The sequence below is a fragment of the Nyctereutes procyonoides genome, unplaced genomic scaffold (assembly GCF_905146905.1).
Source record: "Nyctereutes procyonoides isolate TBG_1078 unplaced genomic scaffold, NYPRO_anot_genome, whole genome shotgun sequence".
Classification (NCBI taxonomy): Eukaryota; Metazoa; Chordata; class Mammalia; order Carnivora; family Canidae; genus Nyctereutes; species Nyctereutes procyonoides.
The window spans coordinates 785,717-797,794 of record NW_026575125.1 but is presented as its reverse complement, the minus strand read 5'-3'; positions in this window follow the sequence as shown (position 1 = coordinate 797,794).

Here is a 12,078-nt window from a genome sequence, read left to right as displayed (position 1 = left end):
GGGGGAGATTTGAAGAAAGTGGAGGATGTTCCACTGAGTATCTTCCCTGGTGGGAGGAATGTTCCAGATTCTTACGCCACTTGAGTCCCTGAAGCTTGAAAAATCTCACAACACGCCTCCAAGGTAAAGAGTTAATTCAGCAGACCTGGATTGTCTACACTTGCCCCTTCCAGACTAAGGTCTAGCCATTGACCAGCTCCTGGAAGGAGGCTTGCATATGAGCCCGTGAAATGTCCTACCTGATAAGAGCGTCTTTGTTTGCCTGGAGCCATGGCATGTAGTTTAGATGCTACAGTGTGATTTAGGATGGAGATTTGGGCTGTGCCATACTCGACCGTGTAGAAAGGCCAGTCAAGCAATAACTCAGGTCAACCATGTGCATGCTCTATGCTAAGTGACTGACTCCAAGAAAACTCCCGGACGCCAAGGCTTGGTGAACAAATCTGGTTGGCAATACGTCATGCATGTTGCCACACGCAGTCATTGGAAGAGTTAAGTAGCATCCACAGGTCCATGGGGAGAGGATACCTGGAAACTCATGCCTCATATCTCTTGGACTCTGCCCTAAGCAGCTTCAGATTTCACTGATTTTCGTCTGCATCGTTTTGTTGTACTAAACCAAAGCCATGAGTGTAAGAGCTTTCTGGAGTTCTGTGAGTCCTTCTACTGAATCGGTGAACCCGATGAGGGTCTCGGGGACCCAGACATGATACCCCTACACCGTCATGAAGGCCGCTGTCTCTGGCTGAGCATGACACACACAGAAGAAGCTTAACAAGTATTGGCGTGAAGGAGTGACAGCATGATGTTTCTTAGGATCCCTTTGTTCTACCTTTTCTTCAAGTGCTTTTGCCTTTTTAGATCTGCTCCAAGTTCCCACCAAGATGTGGAAAAGGAGAAGGAGAGTGAAGGGAACCTGTGTGGCTTACAGGGGTCCTGTGGGACCGCCTGGGGAGAGCATAGAGACCAAGCAGGGGGACTGGAGGCCAGGTCAATCAGAGTGACCACACACATACTAGGCTGCTGGCATTTGGATGCTCTGTAAGTGTAACAAAATACACTACGGTATTCTTGTTTCCTCTTTCTCTATTTGGGACTTGGATTTTCAACTGACACAGTAGGTTTTAACTTTTGCTAAAGGTTAAGTTTAAGCTTGGCTGTAGGTTGCATTCTGAGAATTAAATGTGGAAGTAGGTTGGCACACCATGGTCTTCTAGGAACTGCCAAAGAAGAGAAGGTGAAGCGTTCCCTACAGATACAACCCTCCTCCACATTGTTACTCCAGACAGATGGGGGCTGGATGTCCCCCAGGGCCCCGTGGCAGGTCACCATGGGTGGCATTGCTGGAAAGTCAGTGCCTGTCATTTACTCTGAGGAGCTCATTTGTGCCTGGAATGTGCAGGTGGAGACTTGGAGGCTGTGTTTGTCTCTGTAGTTGACAGTCAATGACTCATTTCTAGACTATCCATGGTCTTCATAGCCTCTTATTCCATCTGGGATGAATATGGGATCAAGTGTGCAGGAAAACAAATTTATGGGGAAGAATTTATGGGGAATTTCCTTCTCCTGAAAGGAAAAATAAGATAGTTCATCAAGTAGACCTTGACGAACAATCCATCCATCCATCAGTGATAATGATAATGGTGATGGCAATAATGGTGATGTGGTGATGGTGATGATGATGGTGATGATGATGGTGATGATGGAGATGATATGATGATGATCACAATGGTGGTGAAGATAATGGTGCAGATGATGGCCATGGTGATGGCGATAACGATGGTGATGATTGTGTTGATAAAGATGAGGGTAATGGTGATGGTGATGATGGTGATGATGATGTAGCAACCTTGTTAACCACCAAACAAACAAAATCCTTACACAGTGACTCTCATGCCCCATGCTCTGGGCCAAGATCTAGGACTACAAGTTTAGTACACAATCTGTATCAGTCAGGGTTCTCCACAGAAACAGAACTCATAGGGGGTGTGTGTATGTGTGTGTGTGTGTGTGTGTGTGTGTGTGTTTAAAGAAAATACTTACTTTAAGGAATTGGCTCAGGGAATTGTCGAGGTTGACAAGTCCAAAAATCTGTGGGTGTAGACCAGCAGGATGGAGACCCAGGGAAGAGTTGATGGCTCAGCTCTAGTCTGAAGACCATCTAGAAGGAGAATTCATTGTCATAGTATTTGATTTGGAGTATGCAATGGTGGTATTTTGTCTTCTCAGGTTGGCTTCTGTGGGAGCAGTGAGGGAGTTTCCAGAAACCCTCAAGGCACCAGGCTCCCTTGGTTATATGAGCAAAGAAGAGAGAAAGAAGACAGGTGTGTCTTCCCATGATGGTGGCTCAGGGACGGAGGGCACTCTGGCCAGTCAGTTGGAATCACCCTCAATGTCCATCACACAGAGCTAATTGAATGCAGAGAGCTCTGTTAGGGCCATAAAGTGAGGCAGGGACACTACCAGGTGTGTTTGTGGGGAAATCGACGACAGTGTGGTATGTACTAATGGGAGCTACGTGAAATTCTCAAATTTGTGTGTGCACTGAGTCCCCGGGGAGCTCTGTTCACAGGGGCTGACGTAGCAAGTCCAGGTGGGCCAAATTCAGACCCTCGCTGATGATCAAGTTCAGACGCCCTGCCACAGCCTCTCAGGGAGGAAGGACAAGGCTGCACTTCAGGCTGTGGTGGTGGGAGTCGGGGAGGGGAGAAGGTGAACCAAGGGGGTCCCCATGAGAATGAGTGTCATGACTCAAGATAGGTGGACACTCACCTAGGGGCAGAGAGAGAAGCCTGAAGATGGGAGTTTGAGCCATAGATGGCAGGAACGTGATGCCCTGGGATACAGGGGAACGGAAGGAATGTCGGGAGAGAGTGTGTCCTCAAGAGCCCGGTGCTGATCTAGCAGTGAAACCAGGCAGACTGTGGCGCTTAGATTGACAAGGTCCTAGGTTTCTTGACCATCAGCACGACCTGGGGGCCTATTACAAAAGCAGCCGCTGTTGAACATGACCTTGGAGGGAGCGCCATGGTCAAAGGGTGTCAGAGGGCGGACAACATAGGTTGTGCATGCACACGCACACTCTTCTGCACACATACGTCCACCCACAAGCACACTCCTGTAGACACTCTCATGGAGACAAAGGCAAACCTGCCCACATGCACACACATGCACACCTACCCGTGAGTCCATACCGGCTTATACTCAGGCACACATTCAGATGCTCCAAGTGCACTCACCTGGACACCCACCCACACAAGTGCTGGGGGTCTCAGCTGAACAGCAGGAAACAATGGCCTGGGGCCTCCCCCAGGAGCCCTGATTAATAATCAACCCAGGGACTCCCATCAAGGGAGGAACAGCAGCACCAAGGCCTGGTGGGAAACGTCCCAGAGATTAGAATCAGGAAGTAAGATCTTTAGAGGAGAGTCCGGAGAAGCTGCCTTTGAAAATCCCCCCTTGCCCACAGACTTCCCTCTGTCTGTGGTGTTGGGACAATGGGAGGTATTGAAATCCTAGTTCAGAATCCCGGGTTTTCCATTTCTATGACTCAGTGAGGCACAGGGAGGGTGCGATCTGAGAAGTCACCTGGGAGGGAAGATGAGGGGAGTAGAGATTAGGGCCGAGGGAGGGGGTTATGCATGTAGCCTCAGGCCGCCTGGTTAAGCCTCAGCCCCACAATGTGACCTTCAGAAATGAGGGACCCACCGTGACTCTTAGTCTCTTCATTTATAAATAAATGGGAGGACATGGCTCCTTTCTGCAGTGCGTGGTGAGGGTCCATTCAAAGCGGCAAATTTTGTGATGTGCATCAGTAAACCACACACATGCAAAGTGAACAGTTGGACAAGTCGGGCTGCGTGTGTCTGCCTGTGGAGGCAGCTCCACTTTCCAGACTATGGGCATTTCCAGCAGATCCACACATTTCTTTTTAGAATTTTTTATTTTTATTTTTATTTATTTACGATAGTCACACACAGAGAGAGAGAGAGAGGCAGAGACACAGGCAGAGGGAGAAGCAGGCTCCATGCACTGGGAGCCCGACGTGGGACTCGATCCAGGGTCTCCAGGATCGCGCCCTGGGCCAAAGGCAGGCGCCAAACGACTGCGCCACCCAGGGATCCCAGATCCACACATTTCACTTCTCATTCCCCTCCTGTCCCCCAGGCCTTTGTCTCCCCTTCTTGTCCTCAGATCCTCTGCCATCCCGGCCTCCTGTCATTTCTGTTGAAAACTGCAGGGGCTCCCTCCTCAGATCTCTAGGTTCTCGCTCCTGTCTCCCTACTCTCCTGACCCACAATCTCACACTCCATTGTACTCCTAGGCCACCAGTTCTCTCTTCCATATTCTCATATCAGGGGATCTGTCTGGTTCCCAGCTGGGTCCCCCTCCCTAATCCATGCCTGGACATTCCCCCAAGCCTTCAAATAGGGCAGCCACAGAGCTCCCTTGCCTGCTTCCCATTTCTTGGGGTCATTGTCCTCTGTGGCGTGAACTTCAATGACTTCAAAATCATCGTTTTATGTTGCATACAGTTGAATGATGTTTACCCTAAATCTGCAACCAACTGGAACCTCAGAATTGGACCTTGTTTCGAAATAGGGTCTTTGCAGTTGTGTTGAAGTGAAGGATCTCAGATGACCTCGTCCTGGAGTAGGACGGGCCCTAAACACAATGACAGGGGTCCTCATAAGAGACAGAAGAGGAGACGCAGACACAGAGGAGGAGCCATGTGAGGATGGAGGCGGAGATGGGAGGGACGTGCCCACCAGCCCGGGGACACCGGGAGCCCCAGATGCTGGAAGAGGCAGGAAGGACCCTCCCTGGAGCCTCTGGAGGGAGCACAGCCCTTCCTGGTCGGGATCTCGCCCTATGTGGATCCTAGATTCTGGTTTCCAGAGCTGGGGGAGGATGAATTCCTGTTGTCTCAAGCCTCCCAGTTTGTCTACTTTTCTTTCTTTCTTTCTTTCTTTCTTTCTTTGTACTGCATCCCTAAGAAACTCACAAATATATTTTCTTGTTTTTCCTCCTTTGCTTCAGAACAGAGGGCCAGGCGGGTTCCCATGACCCTGTCTTGGCAGGCAGCCGACGTCTCTGGTTACATTTTCATCACCGCCCTTTGTAAGCAGGTCCTGTGGCCCCACACCTGAGGGGCCGCCCTTCATCATATCTTCCCCTCAGTCCATCACCCTCAGATGTTGAGTATTTATTCATTTATGGTCCTCACTGCCTAGAAAGCCAACGGAATCAATGCCACATGTTTCCTGAACCTCCAGCTTGAAGCCCACAAGGAGAGACAGAGTGATTTGCTCAAAGGACTGAGCTCGATGATGAATCCCAGCACGTGTAACCTGCTTCCCAATCCTGAAGGTGTCTGCCCCGGGGCCTGTGGACGTGCACGGGGAAGGTGACATATTTTCTTGACCTAAAGCATGGTTGGGAGGAGTGATGATTTGAGTGGTGTGAGCTTTCCCTGCTTTTGTCTCCTGATGCTGGCCAGGAAACTCAGCTTCCTCCTTTACATTGTGGACGTGAACATGTAGGGGGCTTTCCATTCTCCAGAAATATAGTTCCTCTGAGCTGACGGCAGCTGCGGTCCCTGACTCCCCCCTTCTGTTCCTTTTCTTAGACCCAGGAACAGGCATCAGCAGCTGAGTGGGAAGGGGCCAGAAGCTTGGTGACAGAACAGAAGTGAGAAAGATACCCCAAAACCAGCTGCCCATCTTGAGGGGAAGTTCATTTGATGTCATAGGTGACATCGGGATGTGCAAGACTCCAGAGAGAGAGAGAGAGGGTCACGGAGTGAGCCACCAGGCCACTTAACGGCCACTTAACAAGGGTGATACACTAAGCCATCGTCTGAAGACAGGTGTCTAGAAATCACTTCTGTCACTGGTTTGCAACACGATGGACACGTATCGTCAATGTCAGCTTAAGTAGGGCGAGGACTGAAATGGAGAGGATACGTTCTAAGATATAAGGTCTCCTTTTGCACATGGAGAACCTGATGTTAGTTTGGGTCAACCACAAATAAGGAACGTCCGGGTGGGAAAGCAGTTGGGAGACAGCCTTTCCCATACAAGAGTGCTGTGCGCCGCGAGCTATTCCTACAACTTGCAGGTGGTCCAAGGGAAGAGTGTTTTTTTTTGTTTTTTAAATCAATGCTGTTCCCCAAGTTATCTTTGAATGCTTTTCTTCCACAAGGTCTAGGATGGATGAGCAAAGACTTTGGGAAATGTGGTGGGTCATGGGCATCCTCGCCATAGCAAAGCCAGGGATTTAATGGCTTTGTCTGTTGAGTCTCTTTGTTTTGTAGACCTACCCAATGAGTAGCTTCCTGTCCTCGTCTCAAGCTTCCAAAGCTCATGCTCCACCACCCAGAGATGGAAACTTACCCTAGTTCTCCAACCAGCAGACACCAGTGTCTCCAAACAGCTTCCCAGTGTTTTGTAGAACCAAGACTGCCCTACAAGAATCCAAGGCCTTCTCTGGTGTGCCCAGGTCATGCATGACGAGAATCTGGACTTCAGGAATTTGGTTCTGTGTTGCTTTCTCTCATTTTCAAGAGGGAATAAGCAAAGTGTGCCCGGGAATCTGATTTTCAACAAGCGGTTTACAAGCCGACTCTTGGGCCGCTTGTTGAAGATGAGTCCGCCAGCCGCCGTTTGACCACCTGATGCTGAAATTCTAATTTCTTAGGAAGACAGCAGCTGTGTTATTTCAATAGTCTTCATATTCAAGATTTTTTTCAGAGTTCTGTGGAATACACTTTTTTCCCCCCTTAGAAAGCCAACAGATTAAAAAGGAGAAATAAATGACAGAAATGTTGCAGAGAAAGCATGATTTAAAAAAAAATCTGTTGAAAACCAGTAGCAATATAAATGATGATGTGCACAAGAAGGCTGGTGTGAGAACGCTCAGATGTTGGGTGGGAACATGTCAAGGTTGTCTGTTGTCCCCAGTGTTGTTCAGCATTGTGTCTGACGTCTTGGCCAGCACAAAAAAATAAGAGAAGTAGCAAAGACAAGGGAAAAAAACTCCTGTGCTCCACAGGTGGTATGATTGTTTATGCAGAAAAATCCCTGACAGGAATGCCTAGCTGGCTCAGTGGGTAGCGCTCACAACTGCTGATCTCAGGGTTGTGAGTTCTCAAGACTGATGTTGGGTGCAGAGCCTACTAAAAACACACACAAAAAAAAAAAAAGAAAGAAAAGAAAAGTCCCAGATGAATTATAAGGCAAATTGGCCAACATGCCCAATTTGCCTCGCTTTGCTATGGCGAGGATGCCCATGACCCACCACATTTCCCAAAGTCTTTGCTCATCCATCCTAGACCTTAGACCTTGTGGAAGAAAATCATTCAAAGATAATTTGGGGAACAGCATTGATTAAAGATCAATCAATCTATATAGAAGATCAATATATAAAAATTAATAATGACTCATAAAAAATAAAGACTCTGCCACAGCTACCGCCTAACAAAGTAGGAGGAATTAAAAAAGAAAACCATTTATTTCTAATCACACCCAAAGCTATATTTATAGCAAGGAATACAGCAGAAAAAAAATGCATGGATTTCATACAGAAAATCCTAAGAACATACTGAAGAGCATGAAAGAAGATGCAAATCTACGGAACATTATACTGAGTCACTGGATGGGAACACATACTAAGAGAAGTTGATGGTTTTTCCCCAATAAATGCACACATTCAATATCATCTCAAAATCCCAACAAGGTTTTTCTTCAATTTTGGCAAGTTGATTGTAAAACTCTCGTGGAAGAGTATGGGGTCAAGAAGAAAAAAAAGCAGGAGCATGTCTTTCTATTATAGAGAACTATTTCTTTACCAAGATGCAAAAAAGAGTAGAAGTCGCAATGTAAGGATAAATATATTTGACTCCACTTCAATATAAGATATTTGTTTTAGCAAAGACACTATCAGTCATTGAAAAGAAAAAGCCAGTTAGTAGGAAAATGTTCTGGCATAGCGTGTGACGAAGGGTGGCCACACACTCGTACACGAAAGAATAATATAAGTTGATATGAAGAAGACCAAGAACACCAAAGAAAAACATATGCGACTACAAATAGGCACACTTTATTTTTTGTGTATTTATTTACTTATTATATTACATTTTTATTTATTTATTTAAAAATTATTTTAAAGATTTTATTTATTTATTCATGAGAGACACAGAGAGAAAGAGAGGCAGAGACACAGGAGGAGGGAGAAGCAGGCTCCATGCAGGGAGCCCGATGTGGGACTCGATCCCAGGACTCCAGGATCACGCCCTGGGCCGAAGGTGGGCGCTAAACCGCTGAGCCACCTAGGGATCCCCTATATTACATTTTCAAAATTCAAATTCCCCTGTAATTAAAATATGACGTTATATCAGTTTCAGGTGTAGGATTTAGCGATTCAGCCAAATAGGCACATTTTAGAAGACTCACCCAAATGGACCATAAACATGAACGGTGTGACCCTTGATGGAGAAAGACAAATTTAAATAAGCGGGAGATGCCTTTGACGATCTGTCAGATGGATGACGATCAAAGTCTGATCATATTAACAAGGATGTGGAGAGGGCATAAGACTCTCACTGCTGAGAGTAAGGACAGTTAGACTCCCCCCACTTTTATTTATTTATTTTTATTTTTTTTATTTTTTTTAAACTCCCCCACTTTTAGAGAGGGATTTGGCAATGCAGAAACAATGCCCATCCCGTTAAATTCAGCACCCACTTCTGCACATTTATTCCCGAGACTCAGTTATGAACACAGGGAGGTGTGTTCAACAACTCACAGTGGTCTTTTTTTTTTTTTTTTTTTTTTTTTTTTTACTTATGATAGAGAGAGAGCAAGAGAAAGAGGCAGAGACACAGGCAGAGGGAGAAGCAGGCTCCATGCACCGGGAGCCCGACGTGGGATTCGATCCCGGGTCTCCAGGATCGCGCCCTGGGCCAAAGGCAGGCGCCAAACCGCTGCGCCACCCAGGGATCCCTCACAGTGGTCTTAATAACAATTCTGAGAACTAAAATCCTGTGGTGTAGACACACTGAGAGGCACGGGAGGGCAGCTAACATGAATGAACTCCACTCGGCCAGTGAAAAGCTAAATATTGTGTATATAGTATTTTCTAAAAATATAATCTCTAGTGAAAACATTGCAAAGGGGGAACATACGTTTTCATGTCACATACGCAAAAGTCACTATTAAAAACATTTTCCAACCATTTAGACCCACATTTTTATTCGCGTATAATCGCACGTGCAGAAAAATGCACAAACAGTAAGTGTCTAGTTCCATGAGTTTTTTTTAAAATTATTTATTTATTTATTTATTTATTTATTTATTATAGTCAGAGAGAGAGAGAGAGAGAGAGAGAGGCAGAGACACAGGCAGAGGGAGAAGCAGGCTCCATGCACCGGGAGCCCGACGTGGGATTCGATCCCGGGTCTCCAGGATCGCGCCCTGGGCCAAAGGCAGGCGCCAAACCGCTGCGCCACCCAGGGATCCCTAGTTCCATGAGTTTTTACCACAGTTTTGTGGTCAGGGCCCAGGGTCAAGAAGCAGAACATTAACAGCACCCCAGCTTCCAGTCACTGTCCCCACCAACTCGTTTTTAAATACCTTATTGAGGTTTAATTCACATGCCACAGCATTCACCCCATTAAAGTGTACAATTCCAAGGTTTTTAGTCTATTCATAGAAGTATGAAACTATCACTACTTTTTTTTTTTTAAAGAGACATCTTGGGGCATCTGAGTGGCTCAGTGGTTGACTGCCCGTCTTTGGCTCAGGGCGTGATCCCAGGATCCTGGAATCGAGTCCCGCATCTGGCTCCCCACATGGAGCCTGCTTCTCCCTCTGCCTGTATCTCTGCCTCTCTGTCTGTGTCTCTCATGAATAAATAAATAAAATCTTTAAAAATAATTTTTAAAATCTTATTTTTAAGTAATCTGTATGCCCAGTATGGAGCTCAAACTCACGACCCCGAGATCAACATTCGCATGCTCCACGGACTGAGCCAGCCAGGCTCTCCGCTACTTCCTAATTTTAGAATATTTTATCATTGCCCCCAAAACAAATAGCATCAGCAGCTGCTCCACATCCCCGTCACCCAGCCCCCAGGAAACACGAATCCACTTCCTCTGTCCATGGATTTCCCTTGTTCTGCATGTTTCATATCCACAGGATCACACGCTTTGCGACTTTTTGTGTCCGGCTCGTCTCAGTGAATGTGATGTACTCAAGACCCAGGCACAGAGTAGCAGGTGTCAGAGCTTTGCTCCTTTTCATGGCTGAGTAATACTCCCCCATGTGCATGGACCGCATTTAATCCTTCCCTCTACCTGCTGTTGGACCTCTGGCTTGTTTTTCCCCGCCGGCTCTCAGGAATGGTGCTGCTACTAACATCTACTTTCAGGTTTTTCTGCGGGCGTGTGTTATCATTTCTCTGGGGGAGTATATCTAGCTGTGGGGCTGGTAAGTCATGTGATTCCCTCCACGTTCAGCCTTTTGACAAACTCCCAGACTATTTTCCAAAGAAACTGGACCATTTTTGCCTTCCTGCCATTAGTGCGTGAGGGCTCCAATTTCTCTGTATCTTCATCCATGCTCGTTCTTTCCCTGTTTTTAATTTTTTTTTATTTTTTATTTATTTATGATAGTCACACACACAGAGAAAGAGAGAGAGGCGCAGAGACACAGGCAGAGGGAGAAGCAGGCTCCATGCACCGGGAGCCCGACGTGGGATTCGATCCCGGGTCTCCAGGATCGCGCCCTGGGCCAAAGGCAGGTGCCAAACCGCTGCGCCACCCAGGGATCCCTCTTTCCCTGTTTTTAAAAGAAATTGTAGCCATCGTTATGAAGAGGTAGCCCACTGTGGTTTCATTTTCCTAAGGATTTACATTTTCCTAAGGACTATTGATGTTGAGCATCTTTTTATTTATTTTTTTTACTTAAAAAAATTTTTTTAAAGATTTTATTTATTTATTCATGAGAATATGGAGAGAGGAGAGAGAGAGGCAGGGTCAGAGGCAGAGGGAGAAGCAGGCTCCATGCAGGGAGCCTGACGTGGAACACGATCCCGGGTCTCCAGGATTACACCCTGGGCCGAAGGCAGCGCTAAACCGCTGAGCCACCGGGGCTGCCCCATCTTTTTTTTTTTTTTTTTTTAATTAAACTTTTATTTAAATTCCGGTCACTTAACATACAGTGTTATATTAGTTTCCGGTGTGCAAGTTGGTGATTCAGCAATTCTTCTTTTTCTTTTTTTTTTTTTGTTAAATTTTGTTTATTTATTTGATAGAGAGAGAGTGAGAGAGAGCATAAACAGGGAGAAGGGCAGAGGGAGATGGAGAAGCAGACTCCCTGCGGAGCAGGGGCTCCACCCTAAGACCCTGAGGTCATGACCTGAGATGGCTAACCCTAAGACCCTGAGGTCATGGGGATCCCTGGGTGGCTCAACGGTTTAGCGCCTGCCTTTGGCCCAGGGCGCAGTCCTGGAGTCCCACGATCGAATCCCACGTCGGGCTCCCTGCATGGAGCCTGCTTCTCCCTCTGCCTGTGTCTCTGCCTCTCTCTATCTCTCTCTCTCTATGTCTATCATGAATAAATAAATAAAAATCTTTACAAAAAAAAGAAAAAAAGAAAAAAGACCCTGAGGTCATGACCTGAGACGTCTAACTGAAGTGCCCTGTGATTCGGCAATTCTACGGGTTACTCCGTGCTCAGCATGACAGGTGTGTTACTAAATCCCCATTACCTGTGTCACCAATCCCCTGTCCCACCTCCCTATCAGTTTGTTGTCTGTAGTTAAGAGTCTGTTTCTTGGTTTGACTCTCTCTCTCTCTCTCTTCTTTTGCTCCTTTGTCTTGTTGAAAAGACTTTTCTCTCCCCAGAAAATGGCCTTGACATCCTCGTTGAACATCAACCAGCCACAAGTCCTACGTAAGGTCTATTTCTGGCCTCATAATTGGATGCCCCCGATACGTCCACCATGACGTATCCGACAACAACCTTCTCCTGCTGACGGCAGCCCTTGTGGAAAGTCTTGAAATCAGGAAGCGCAAGT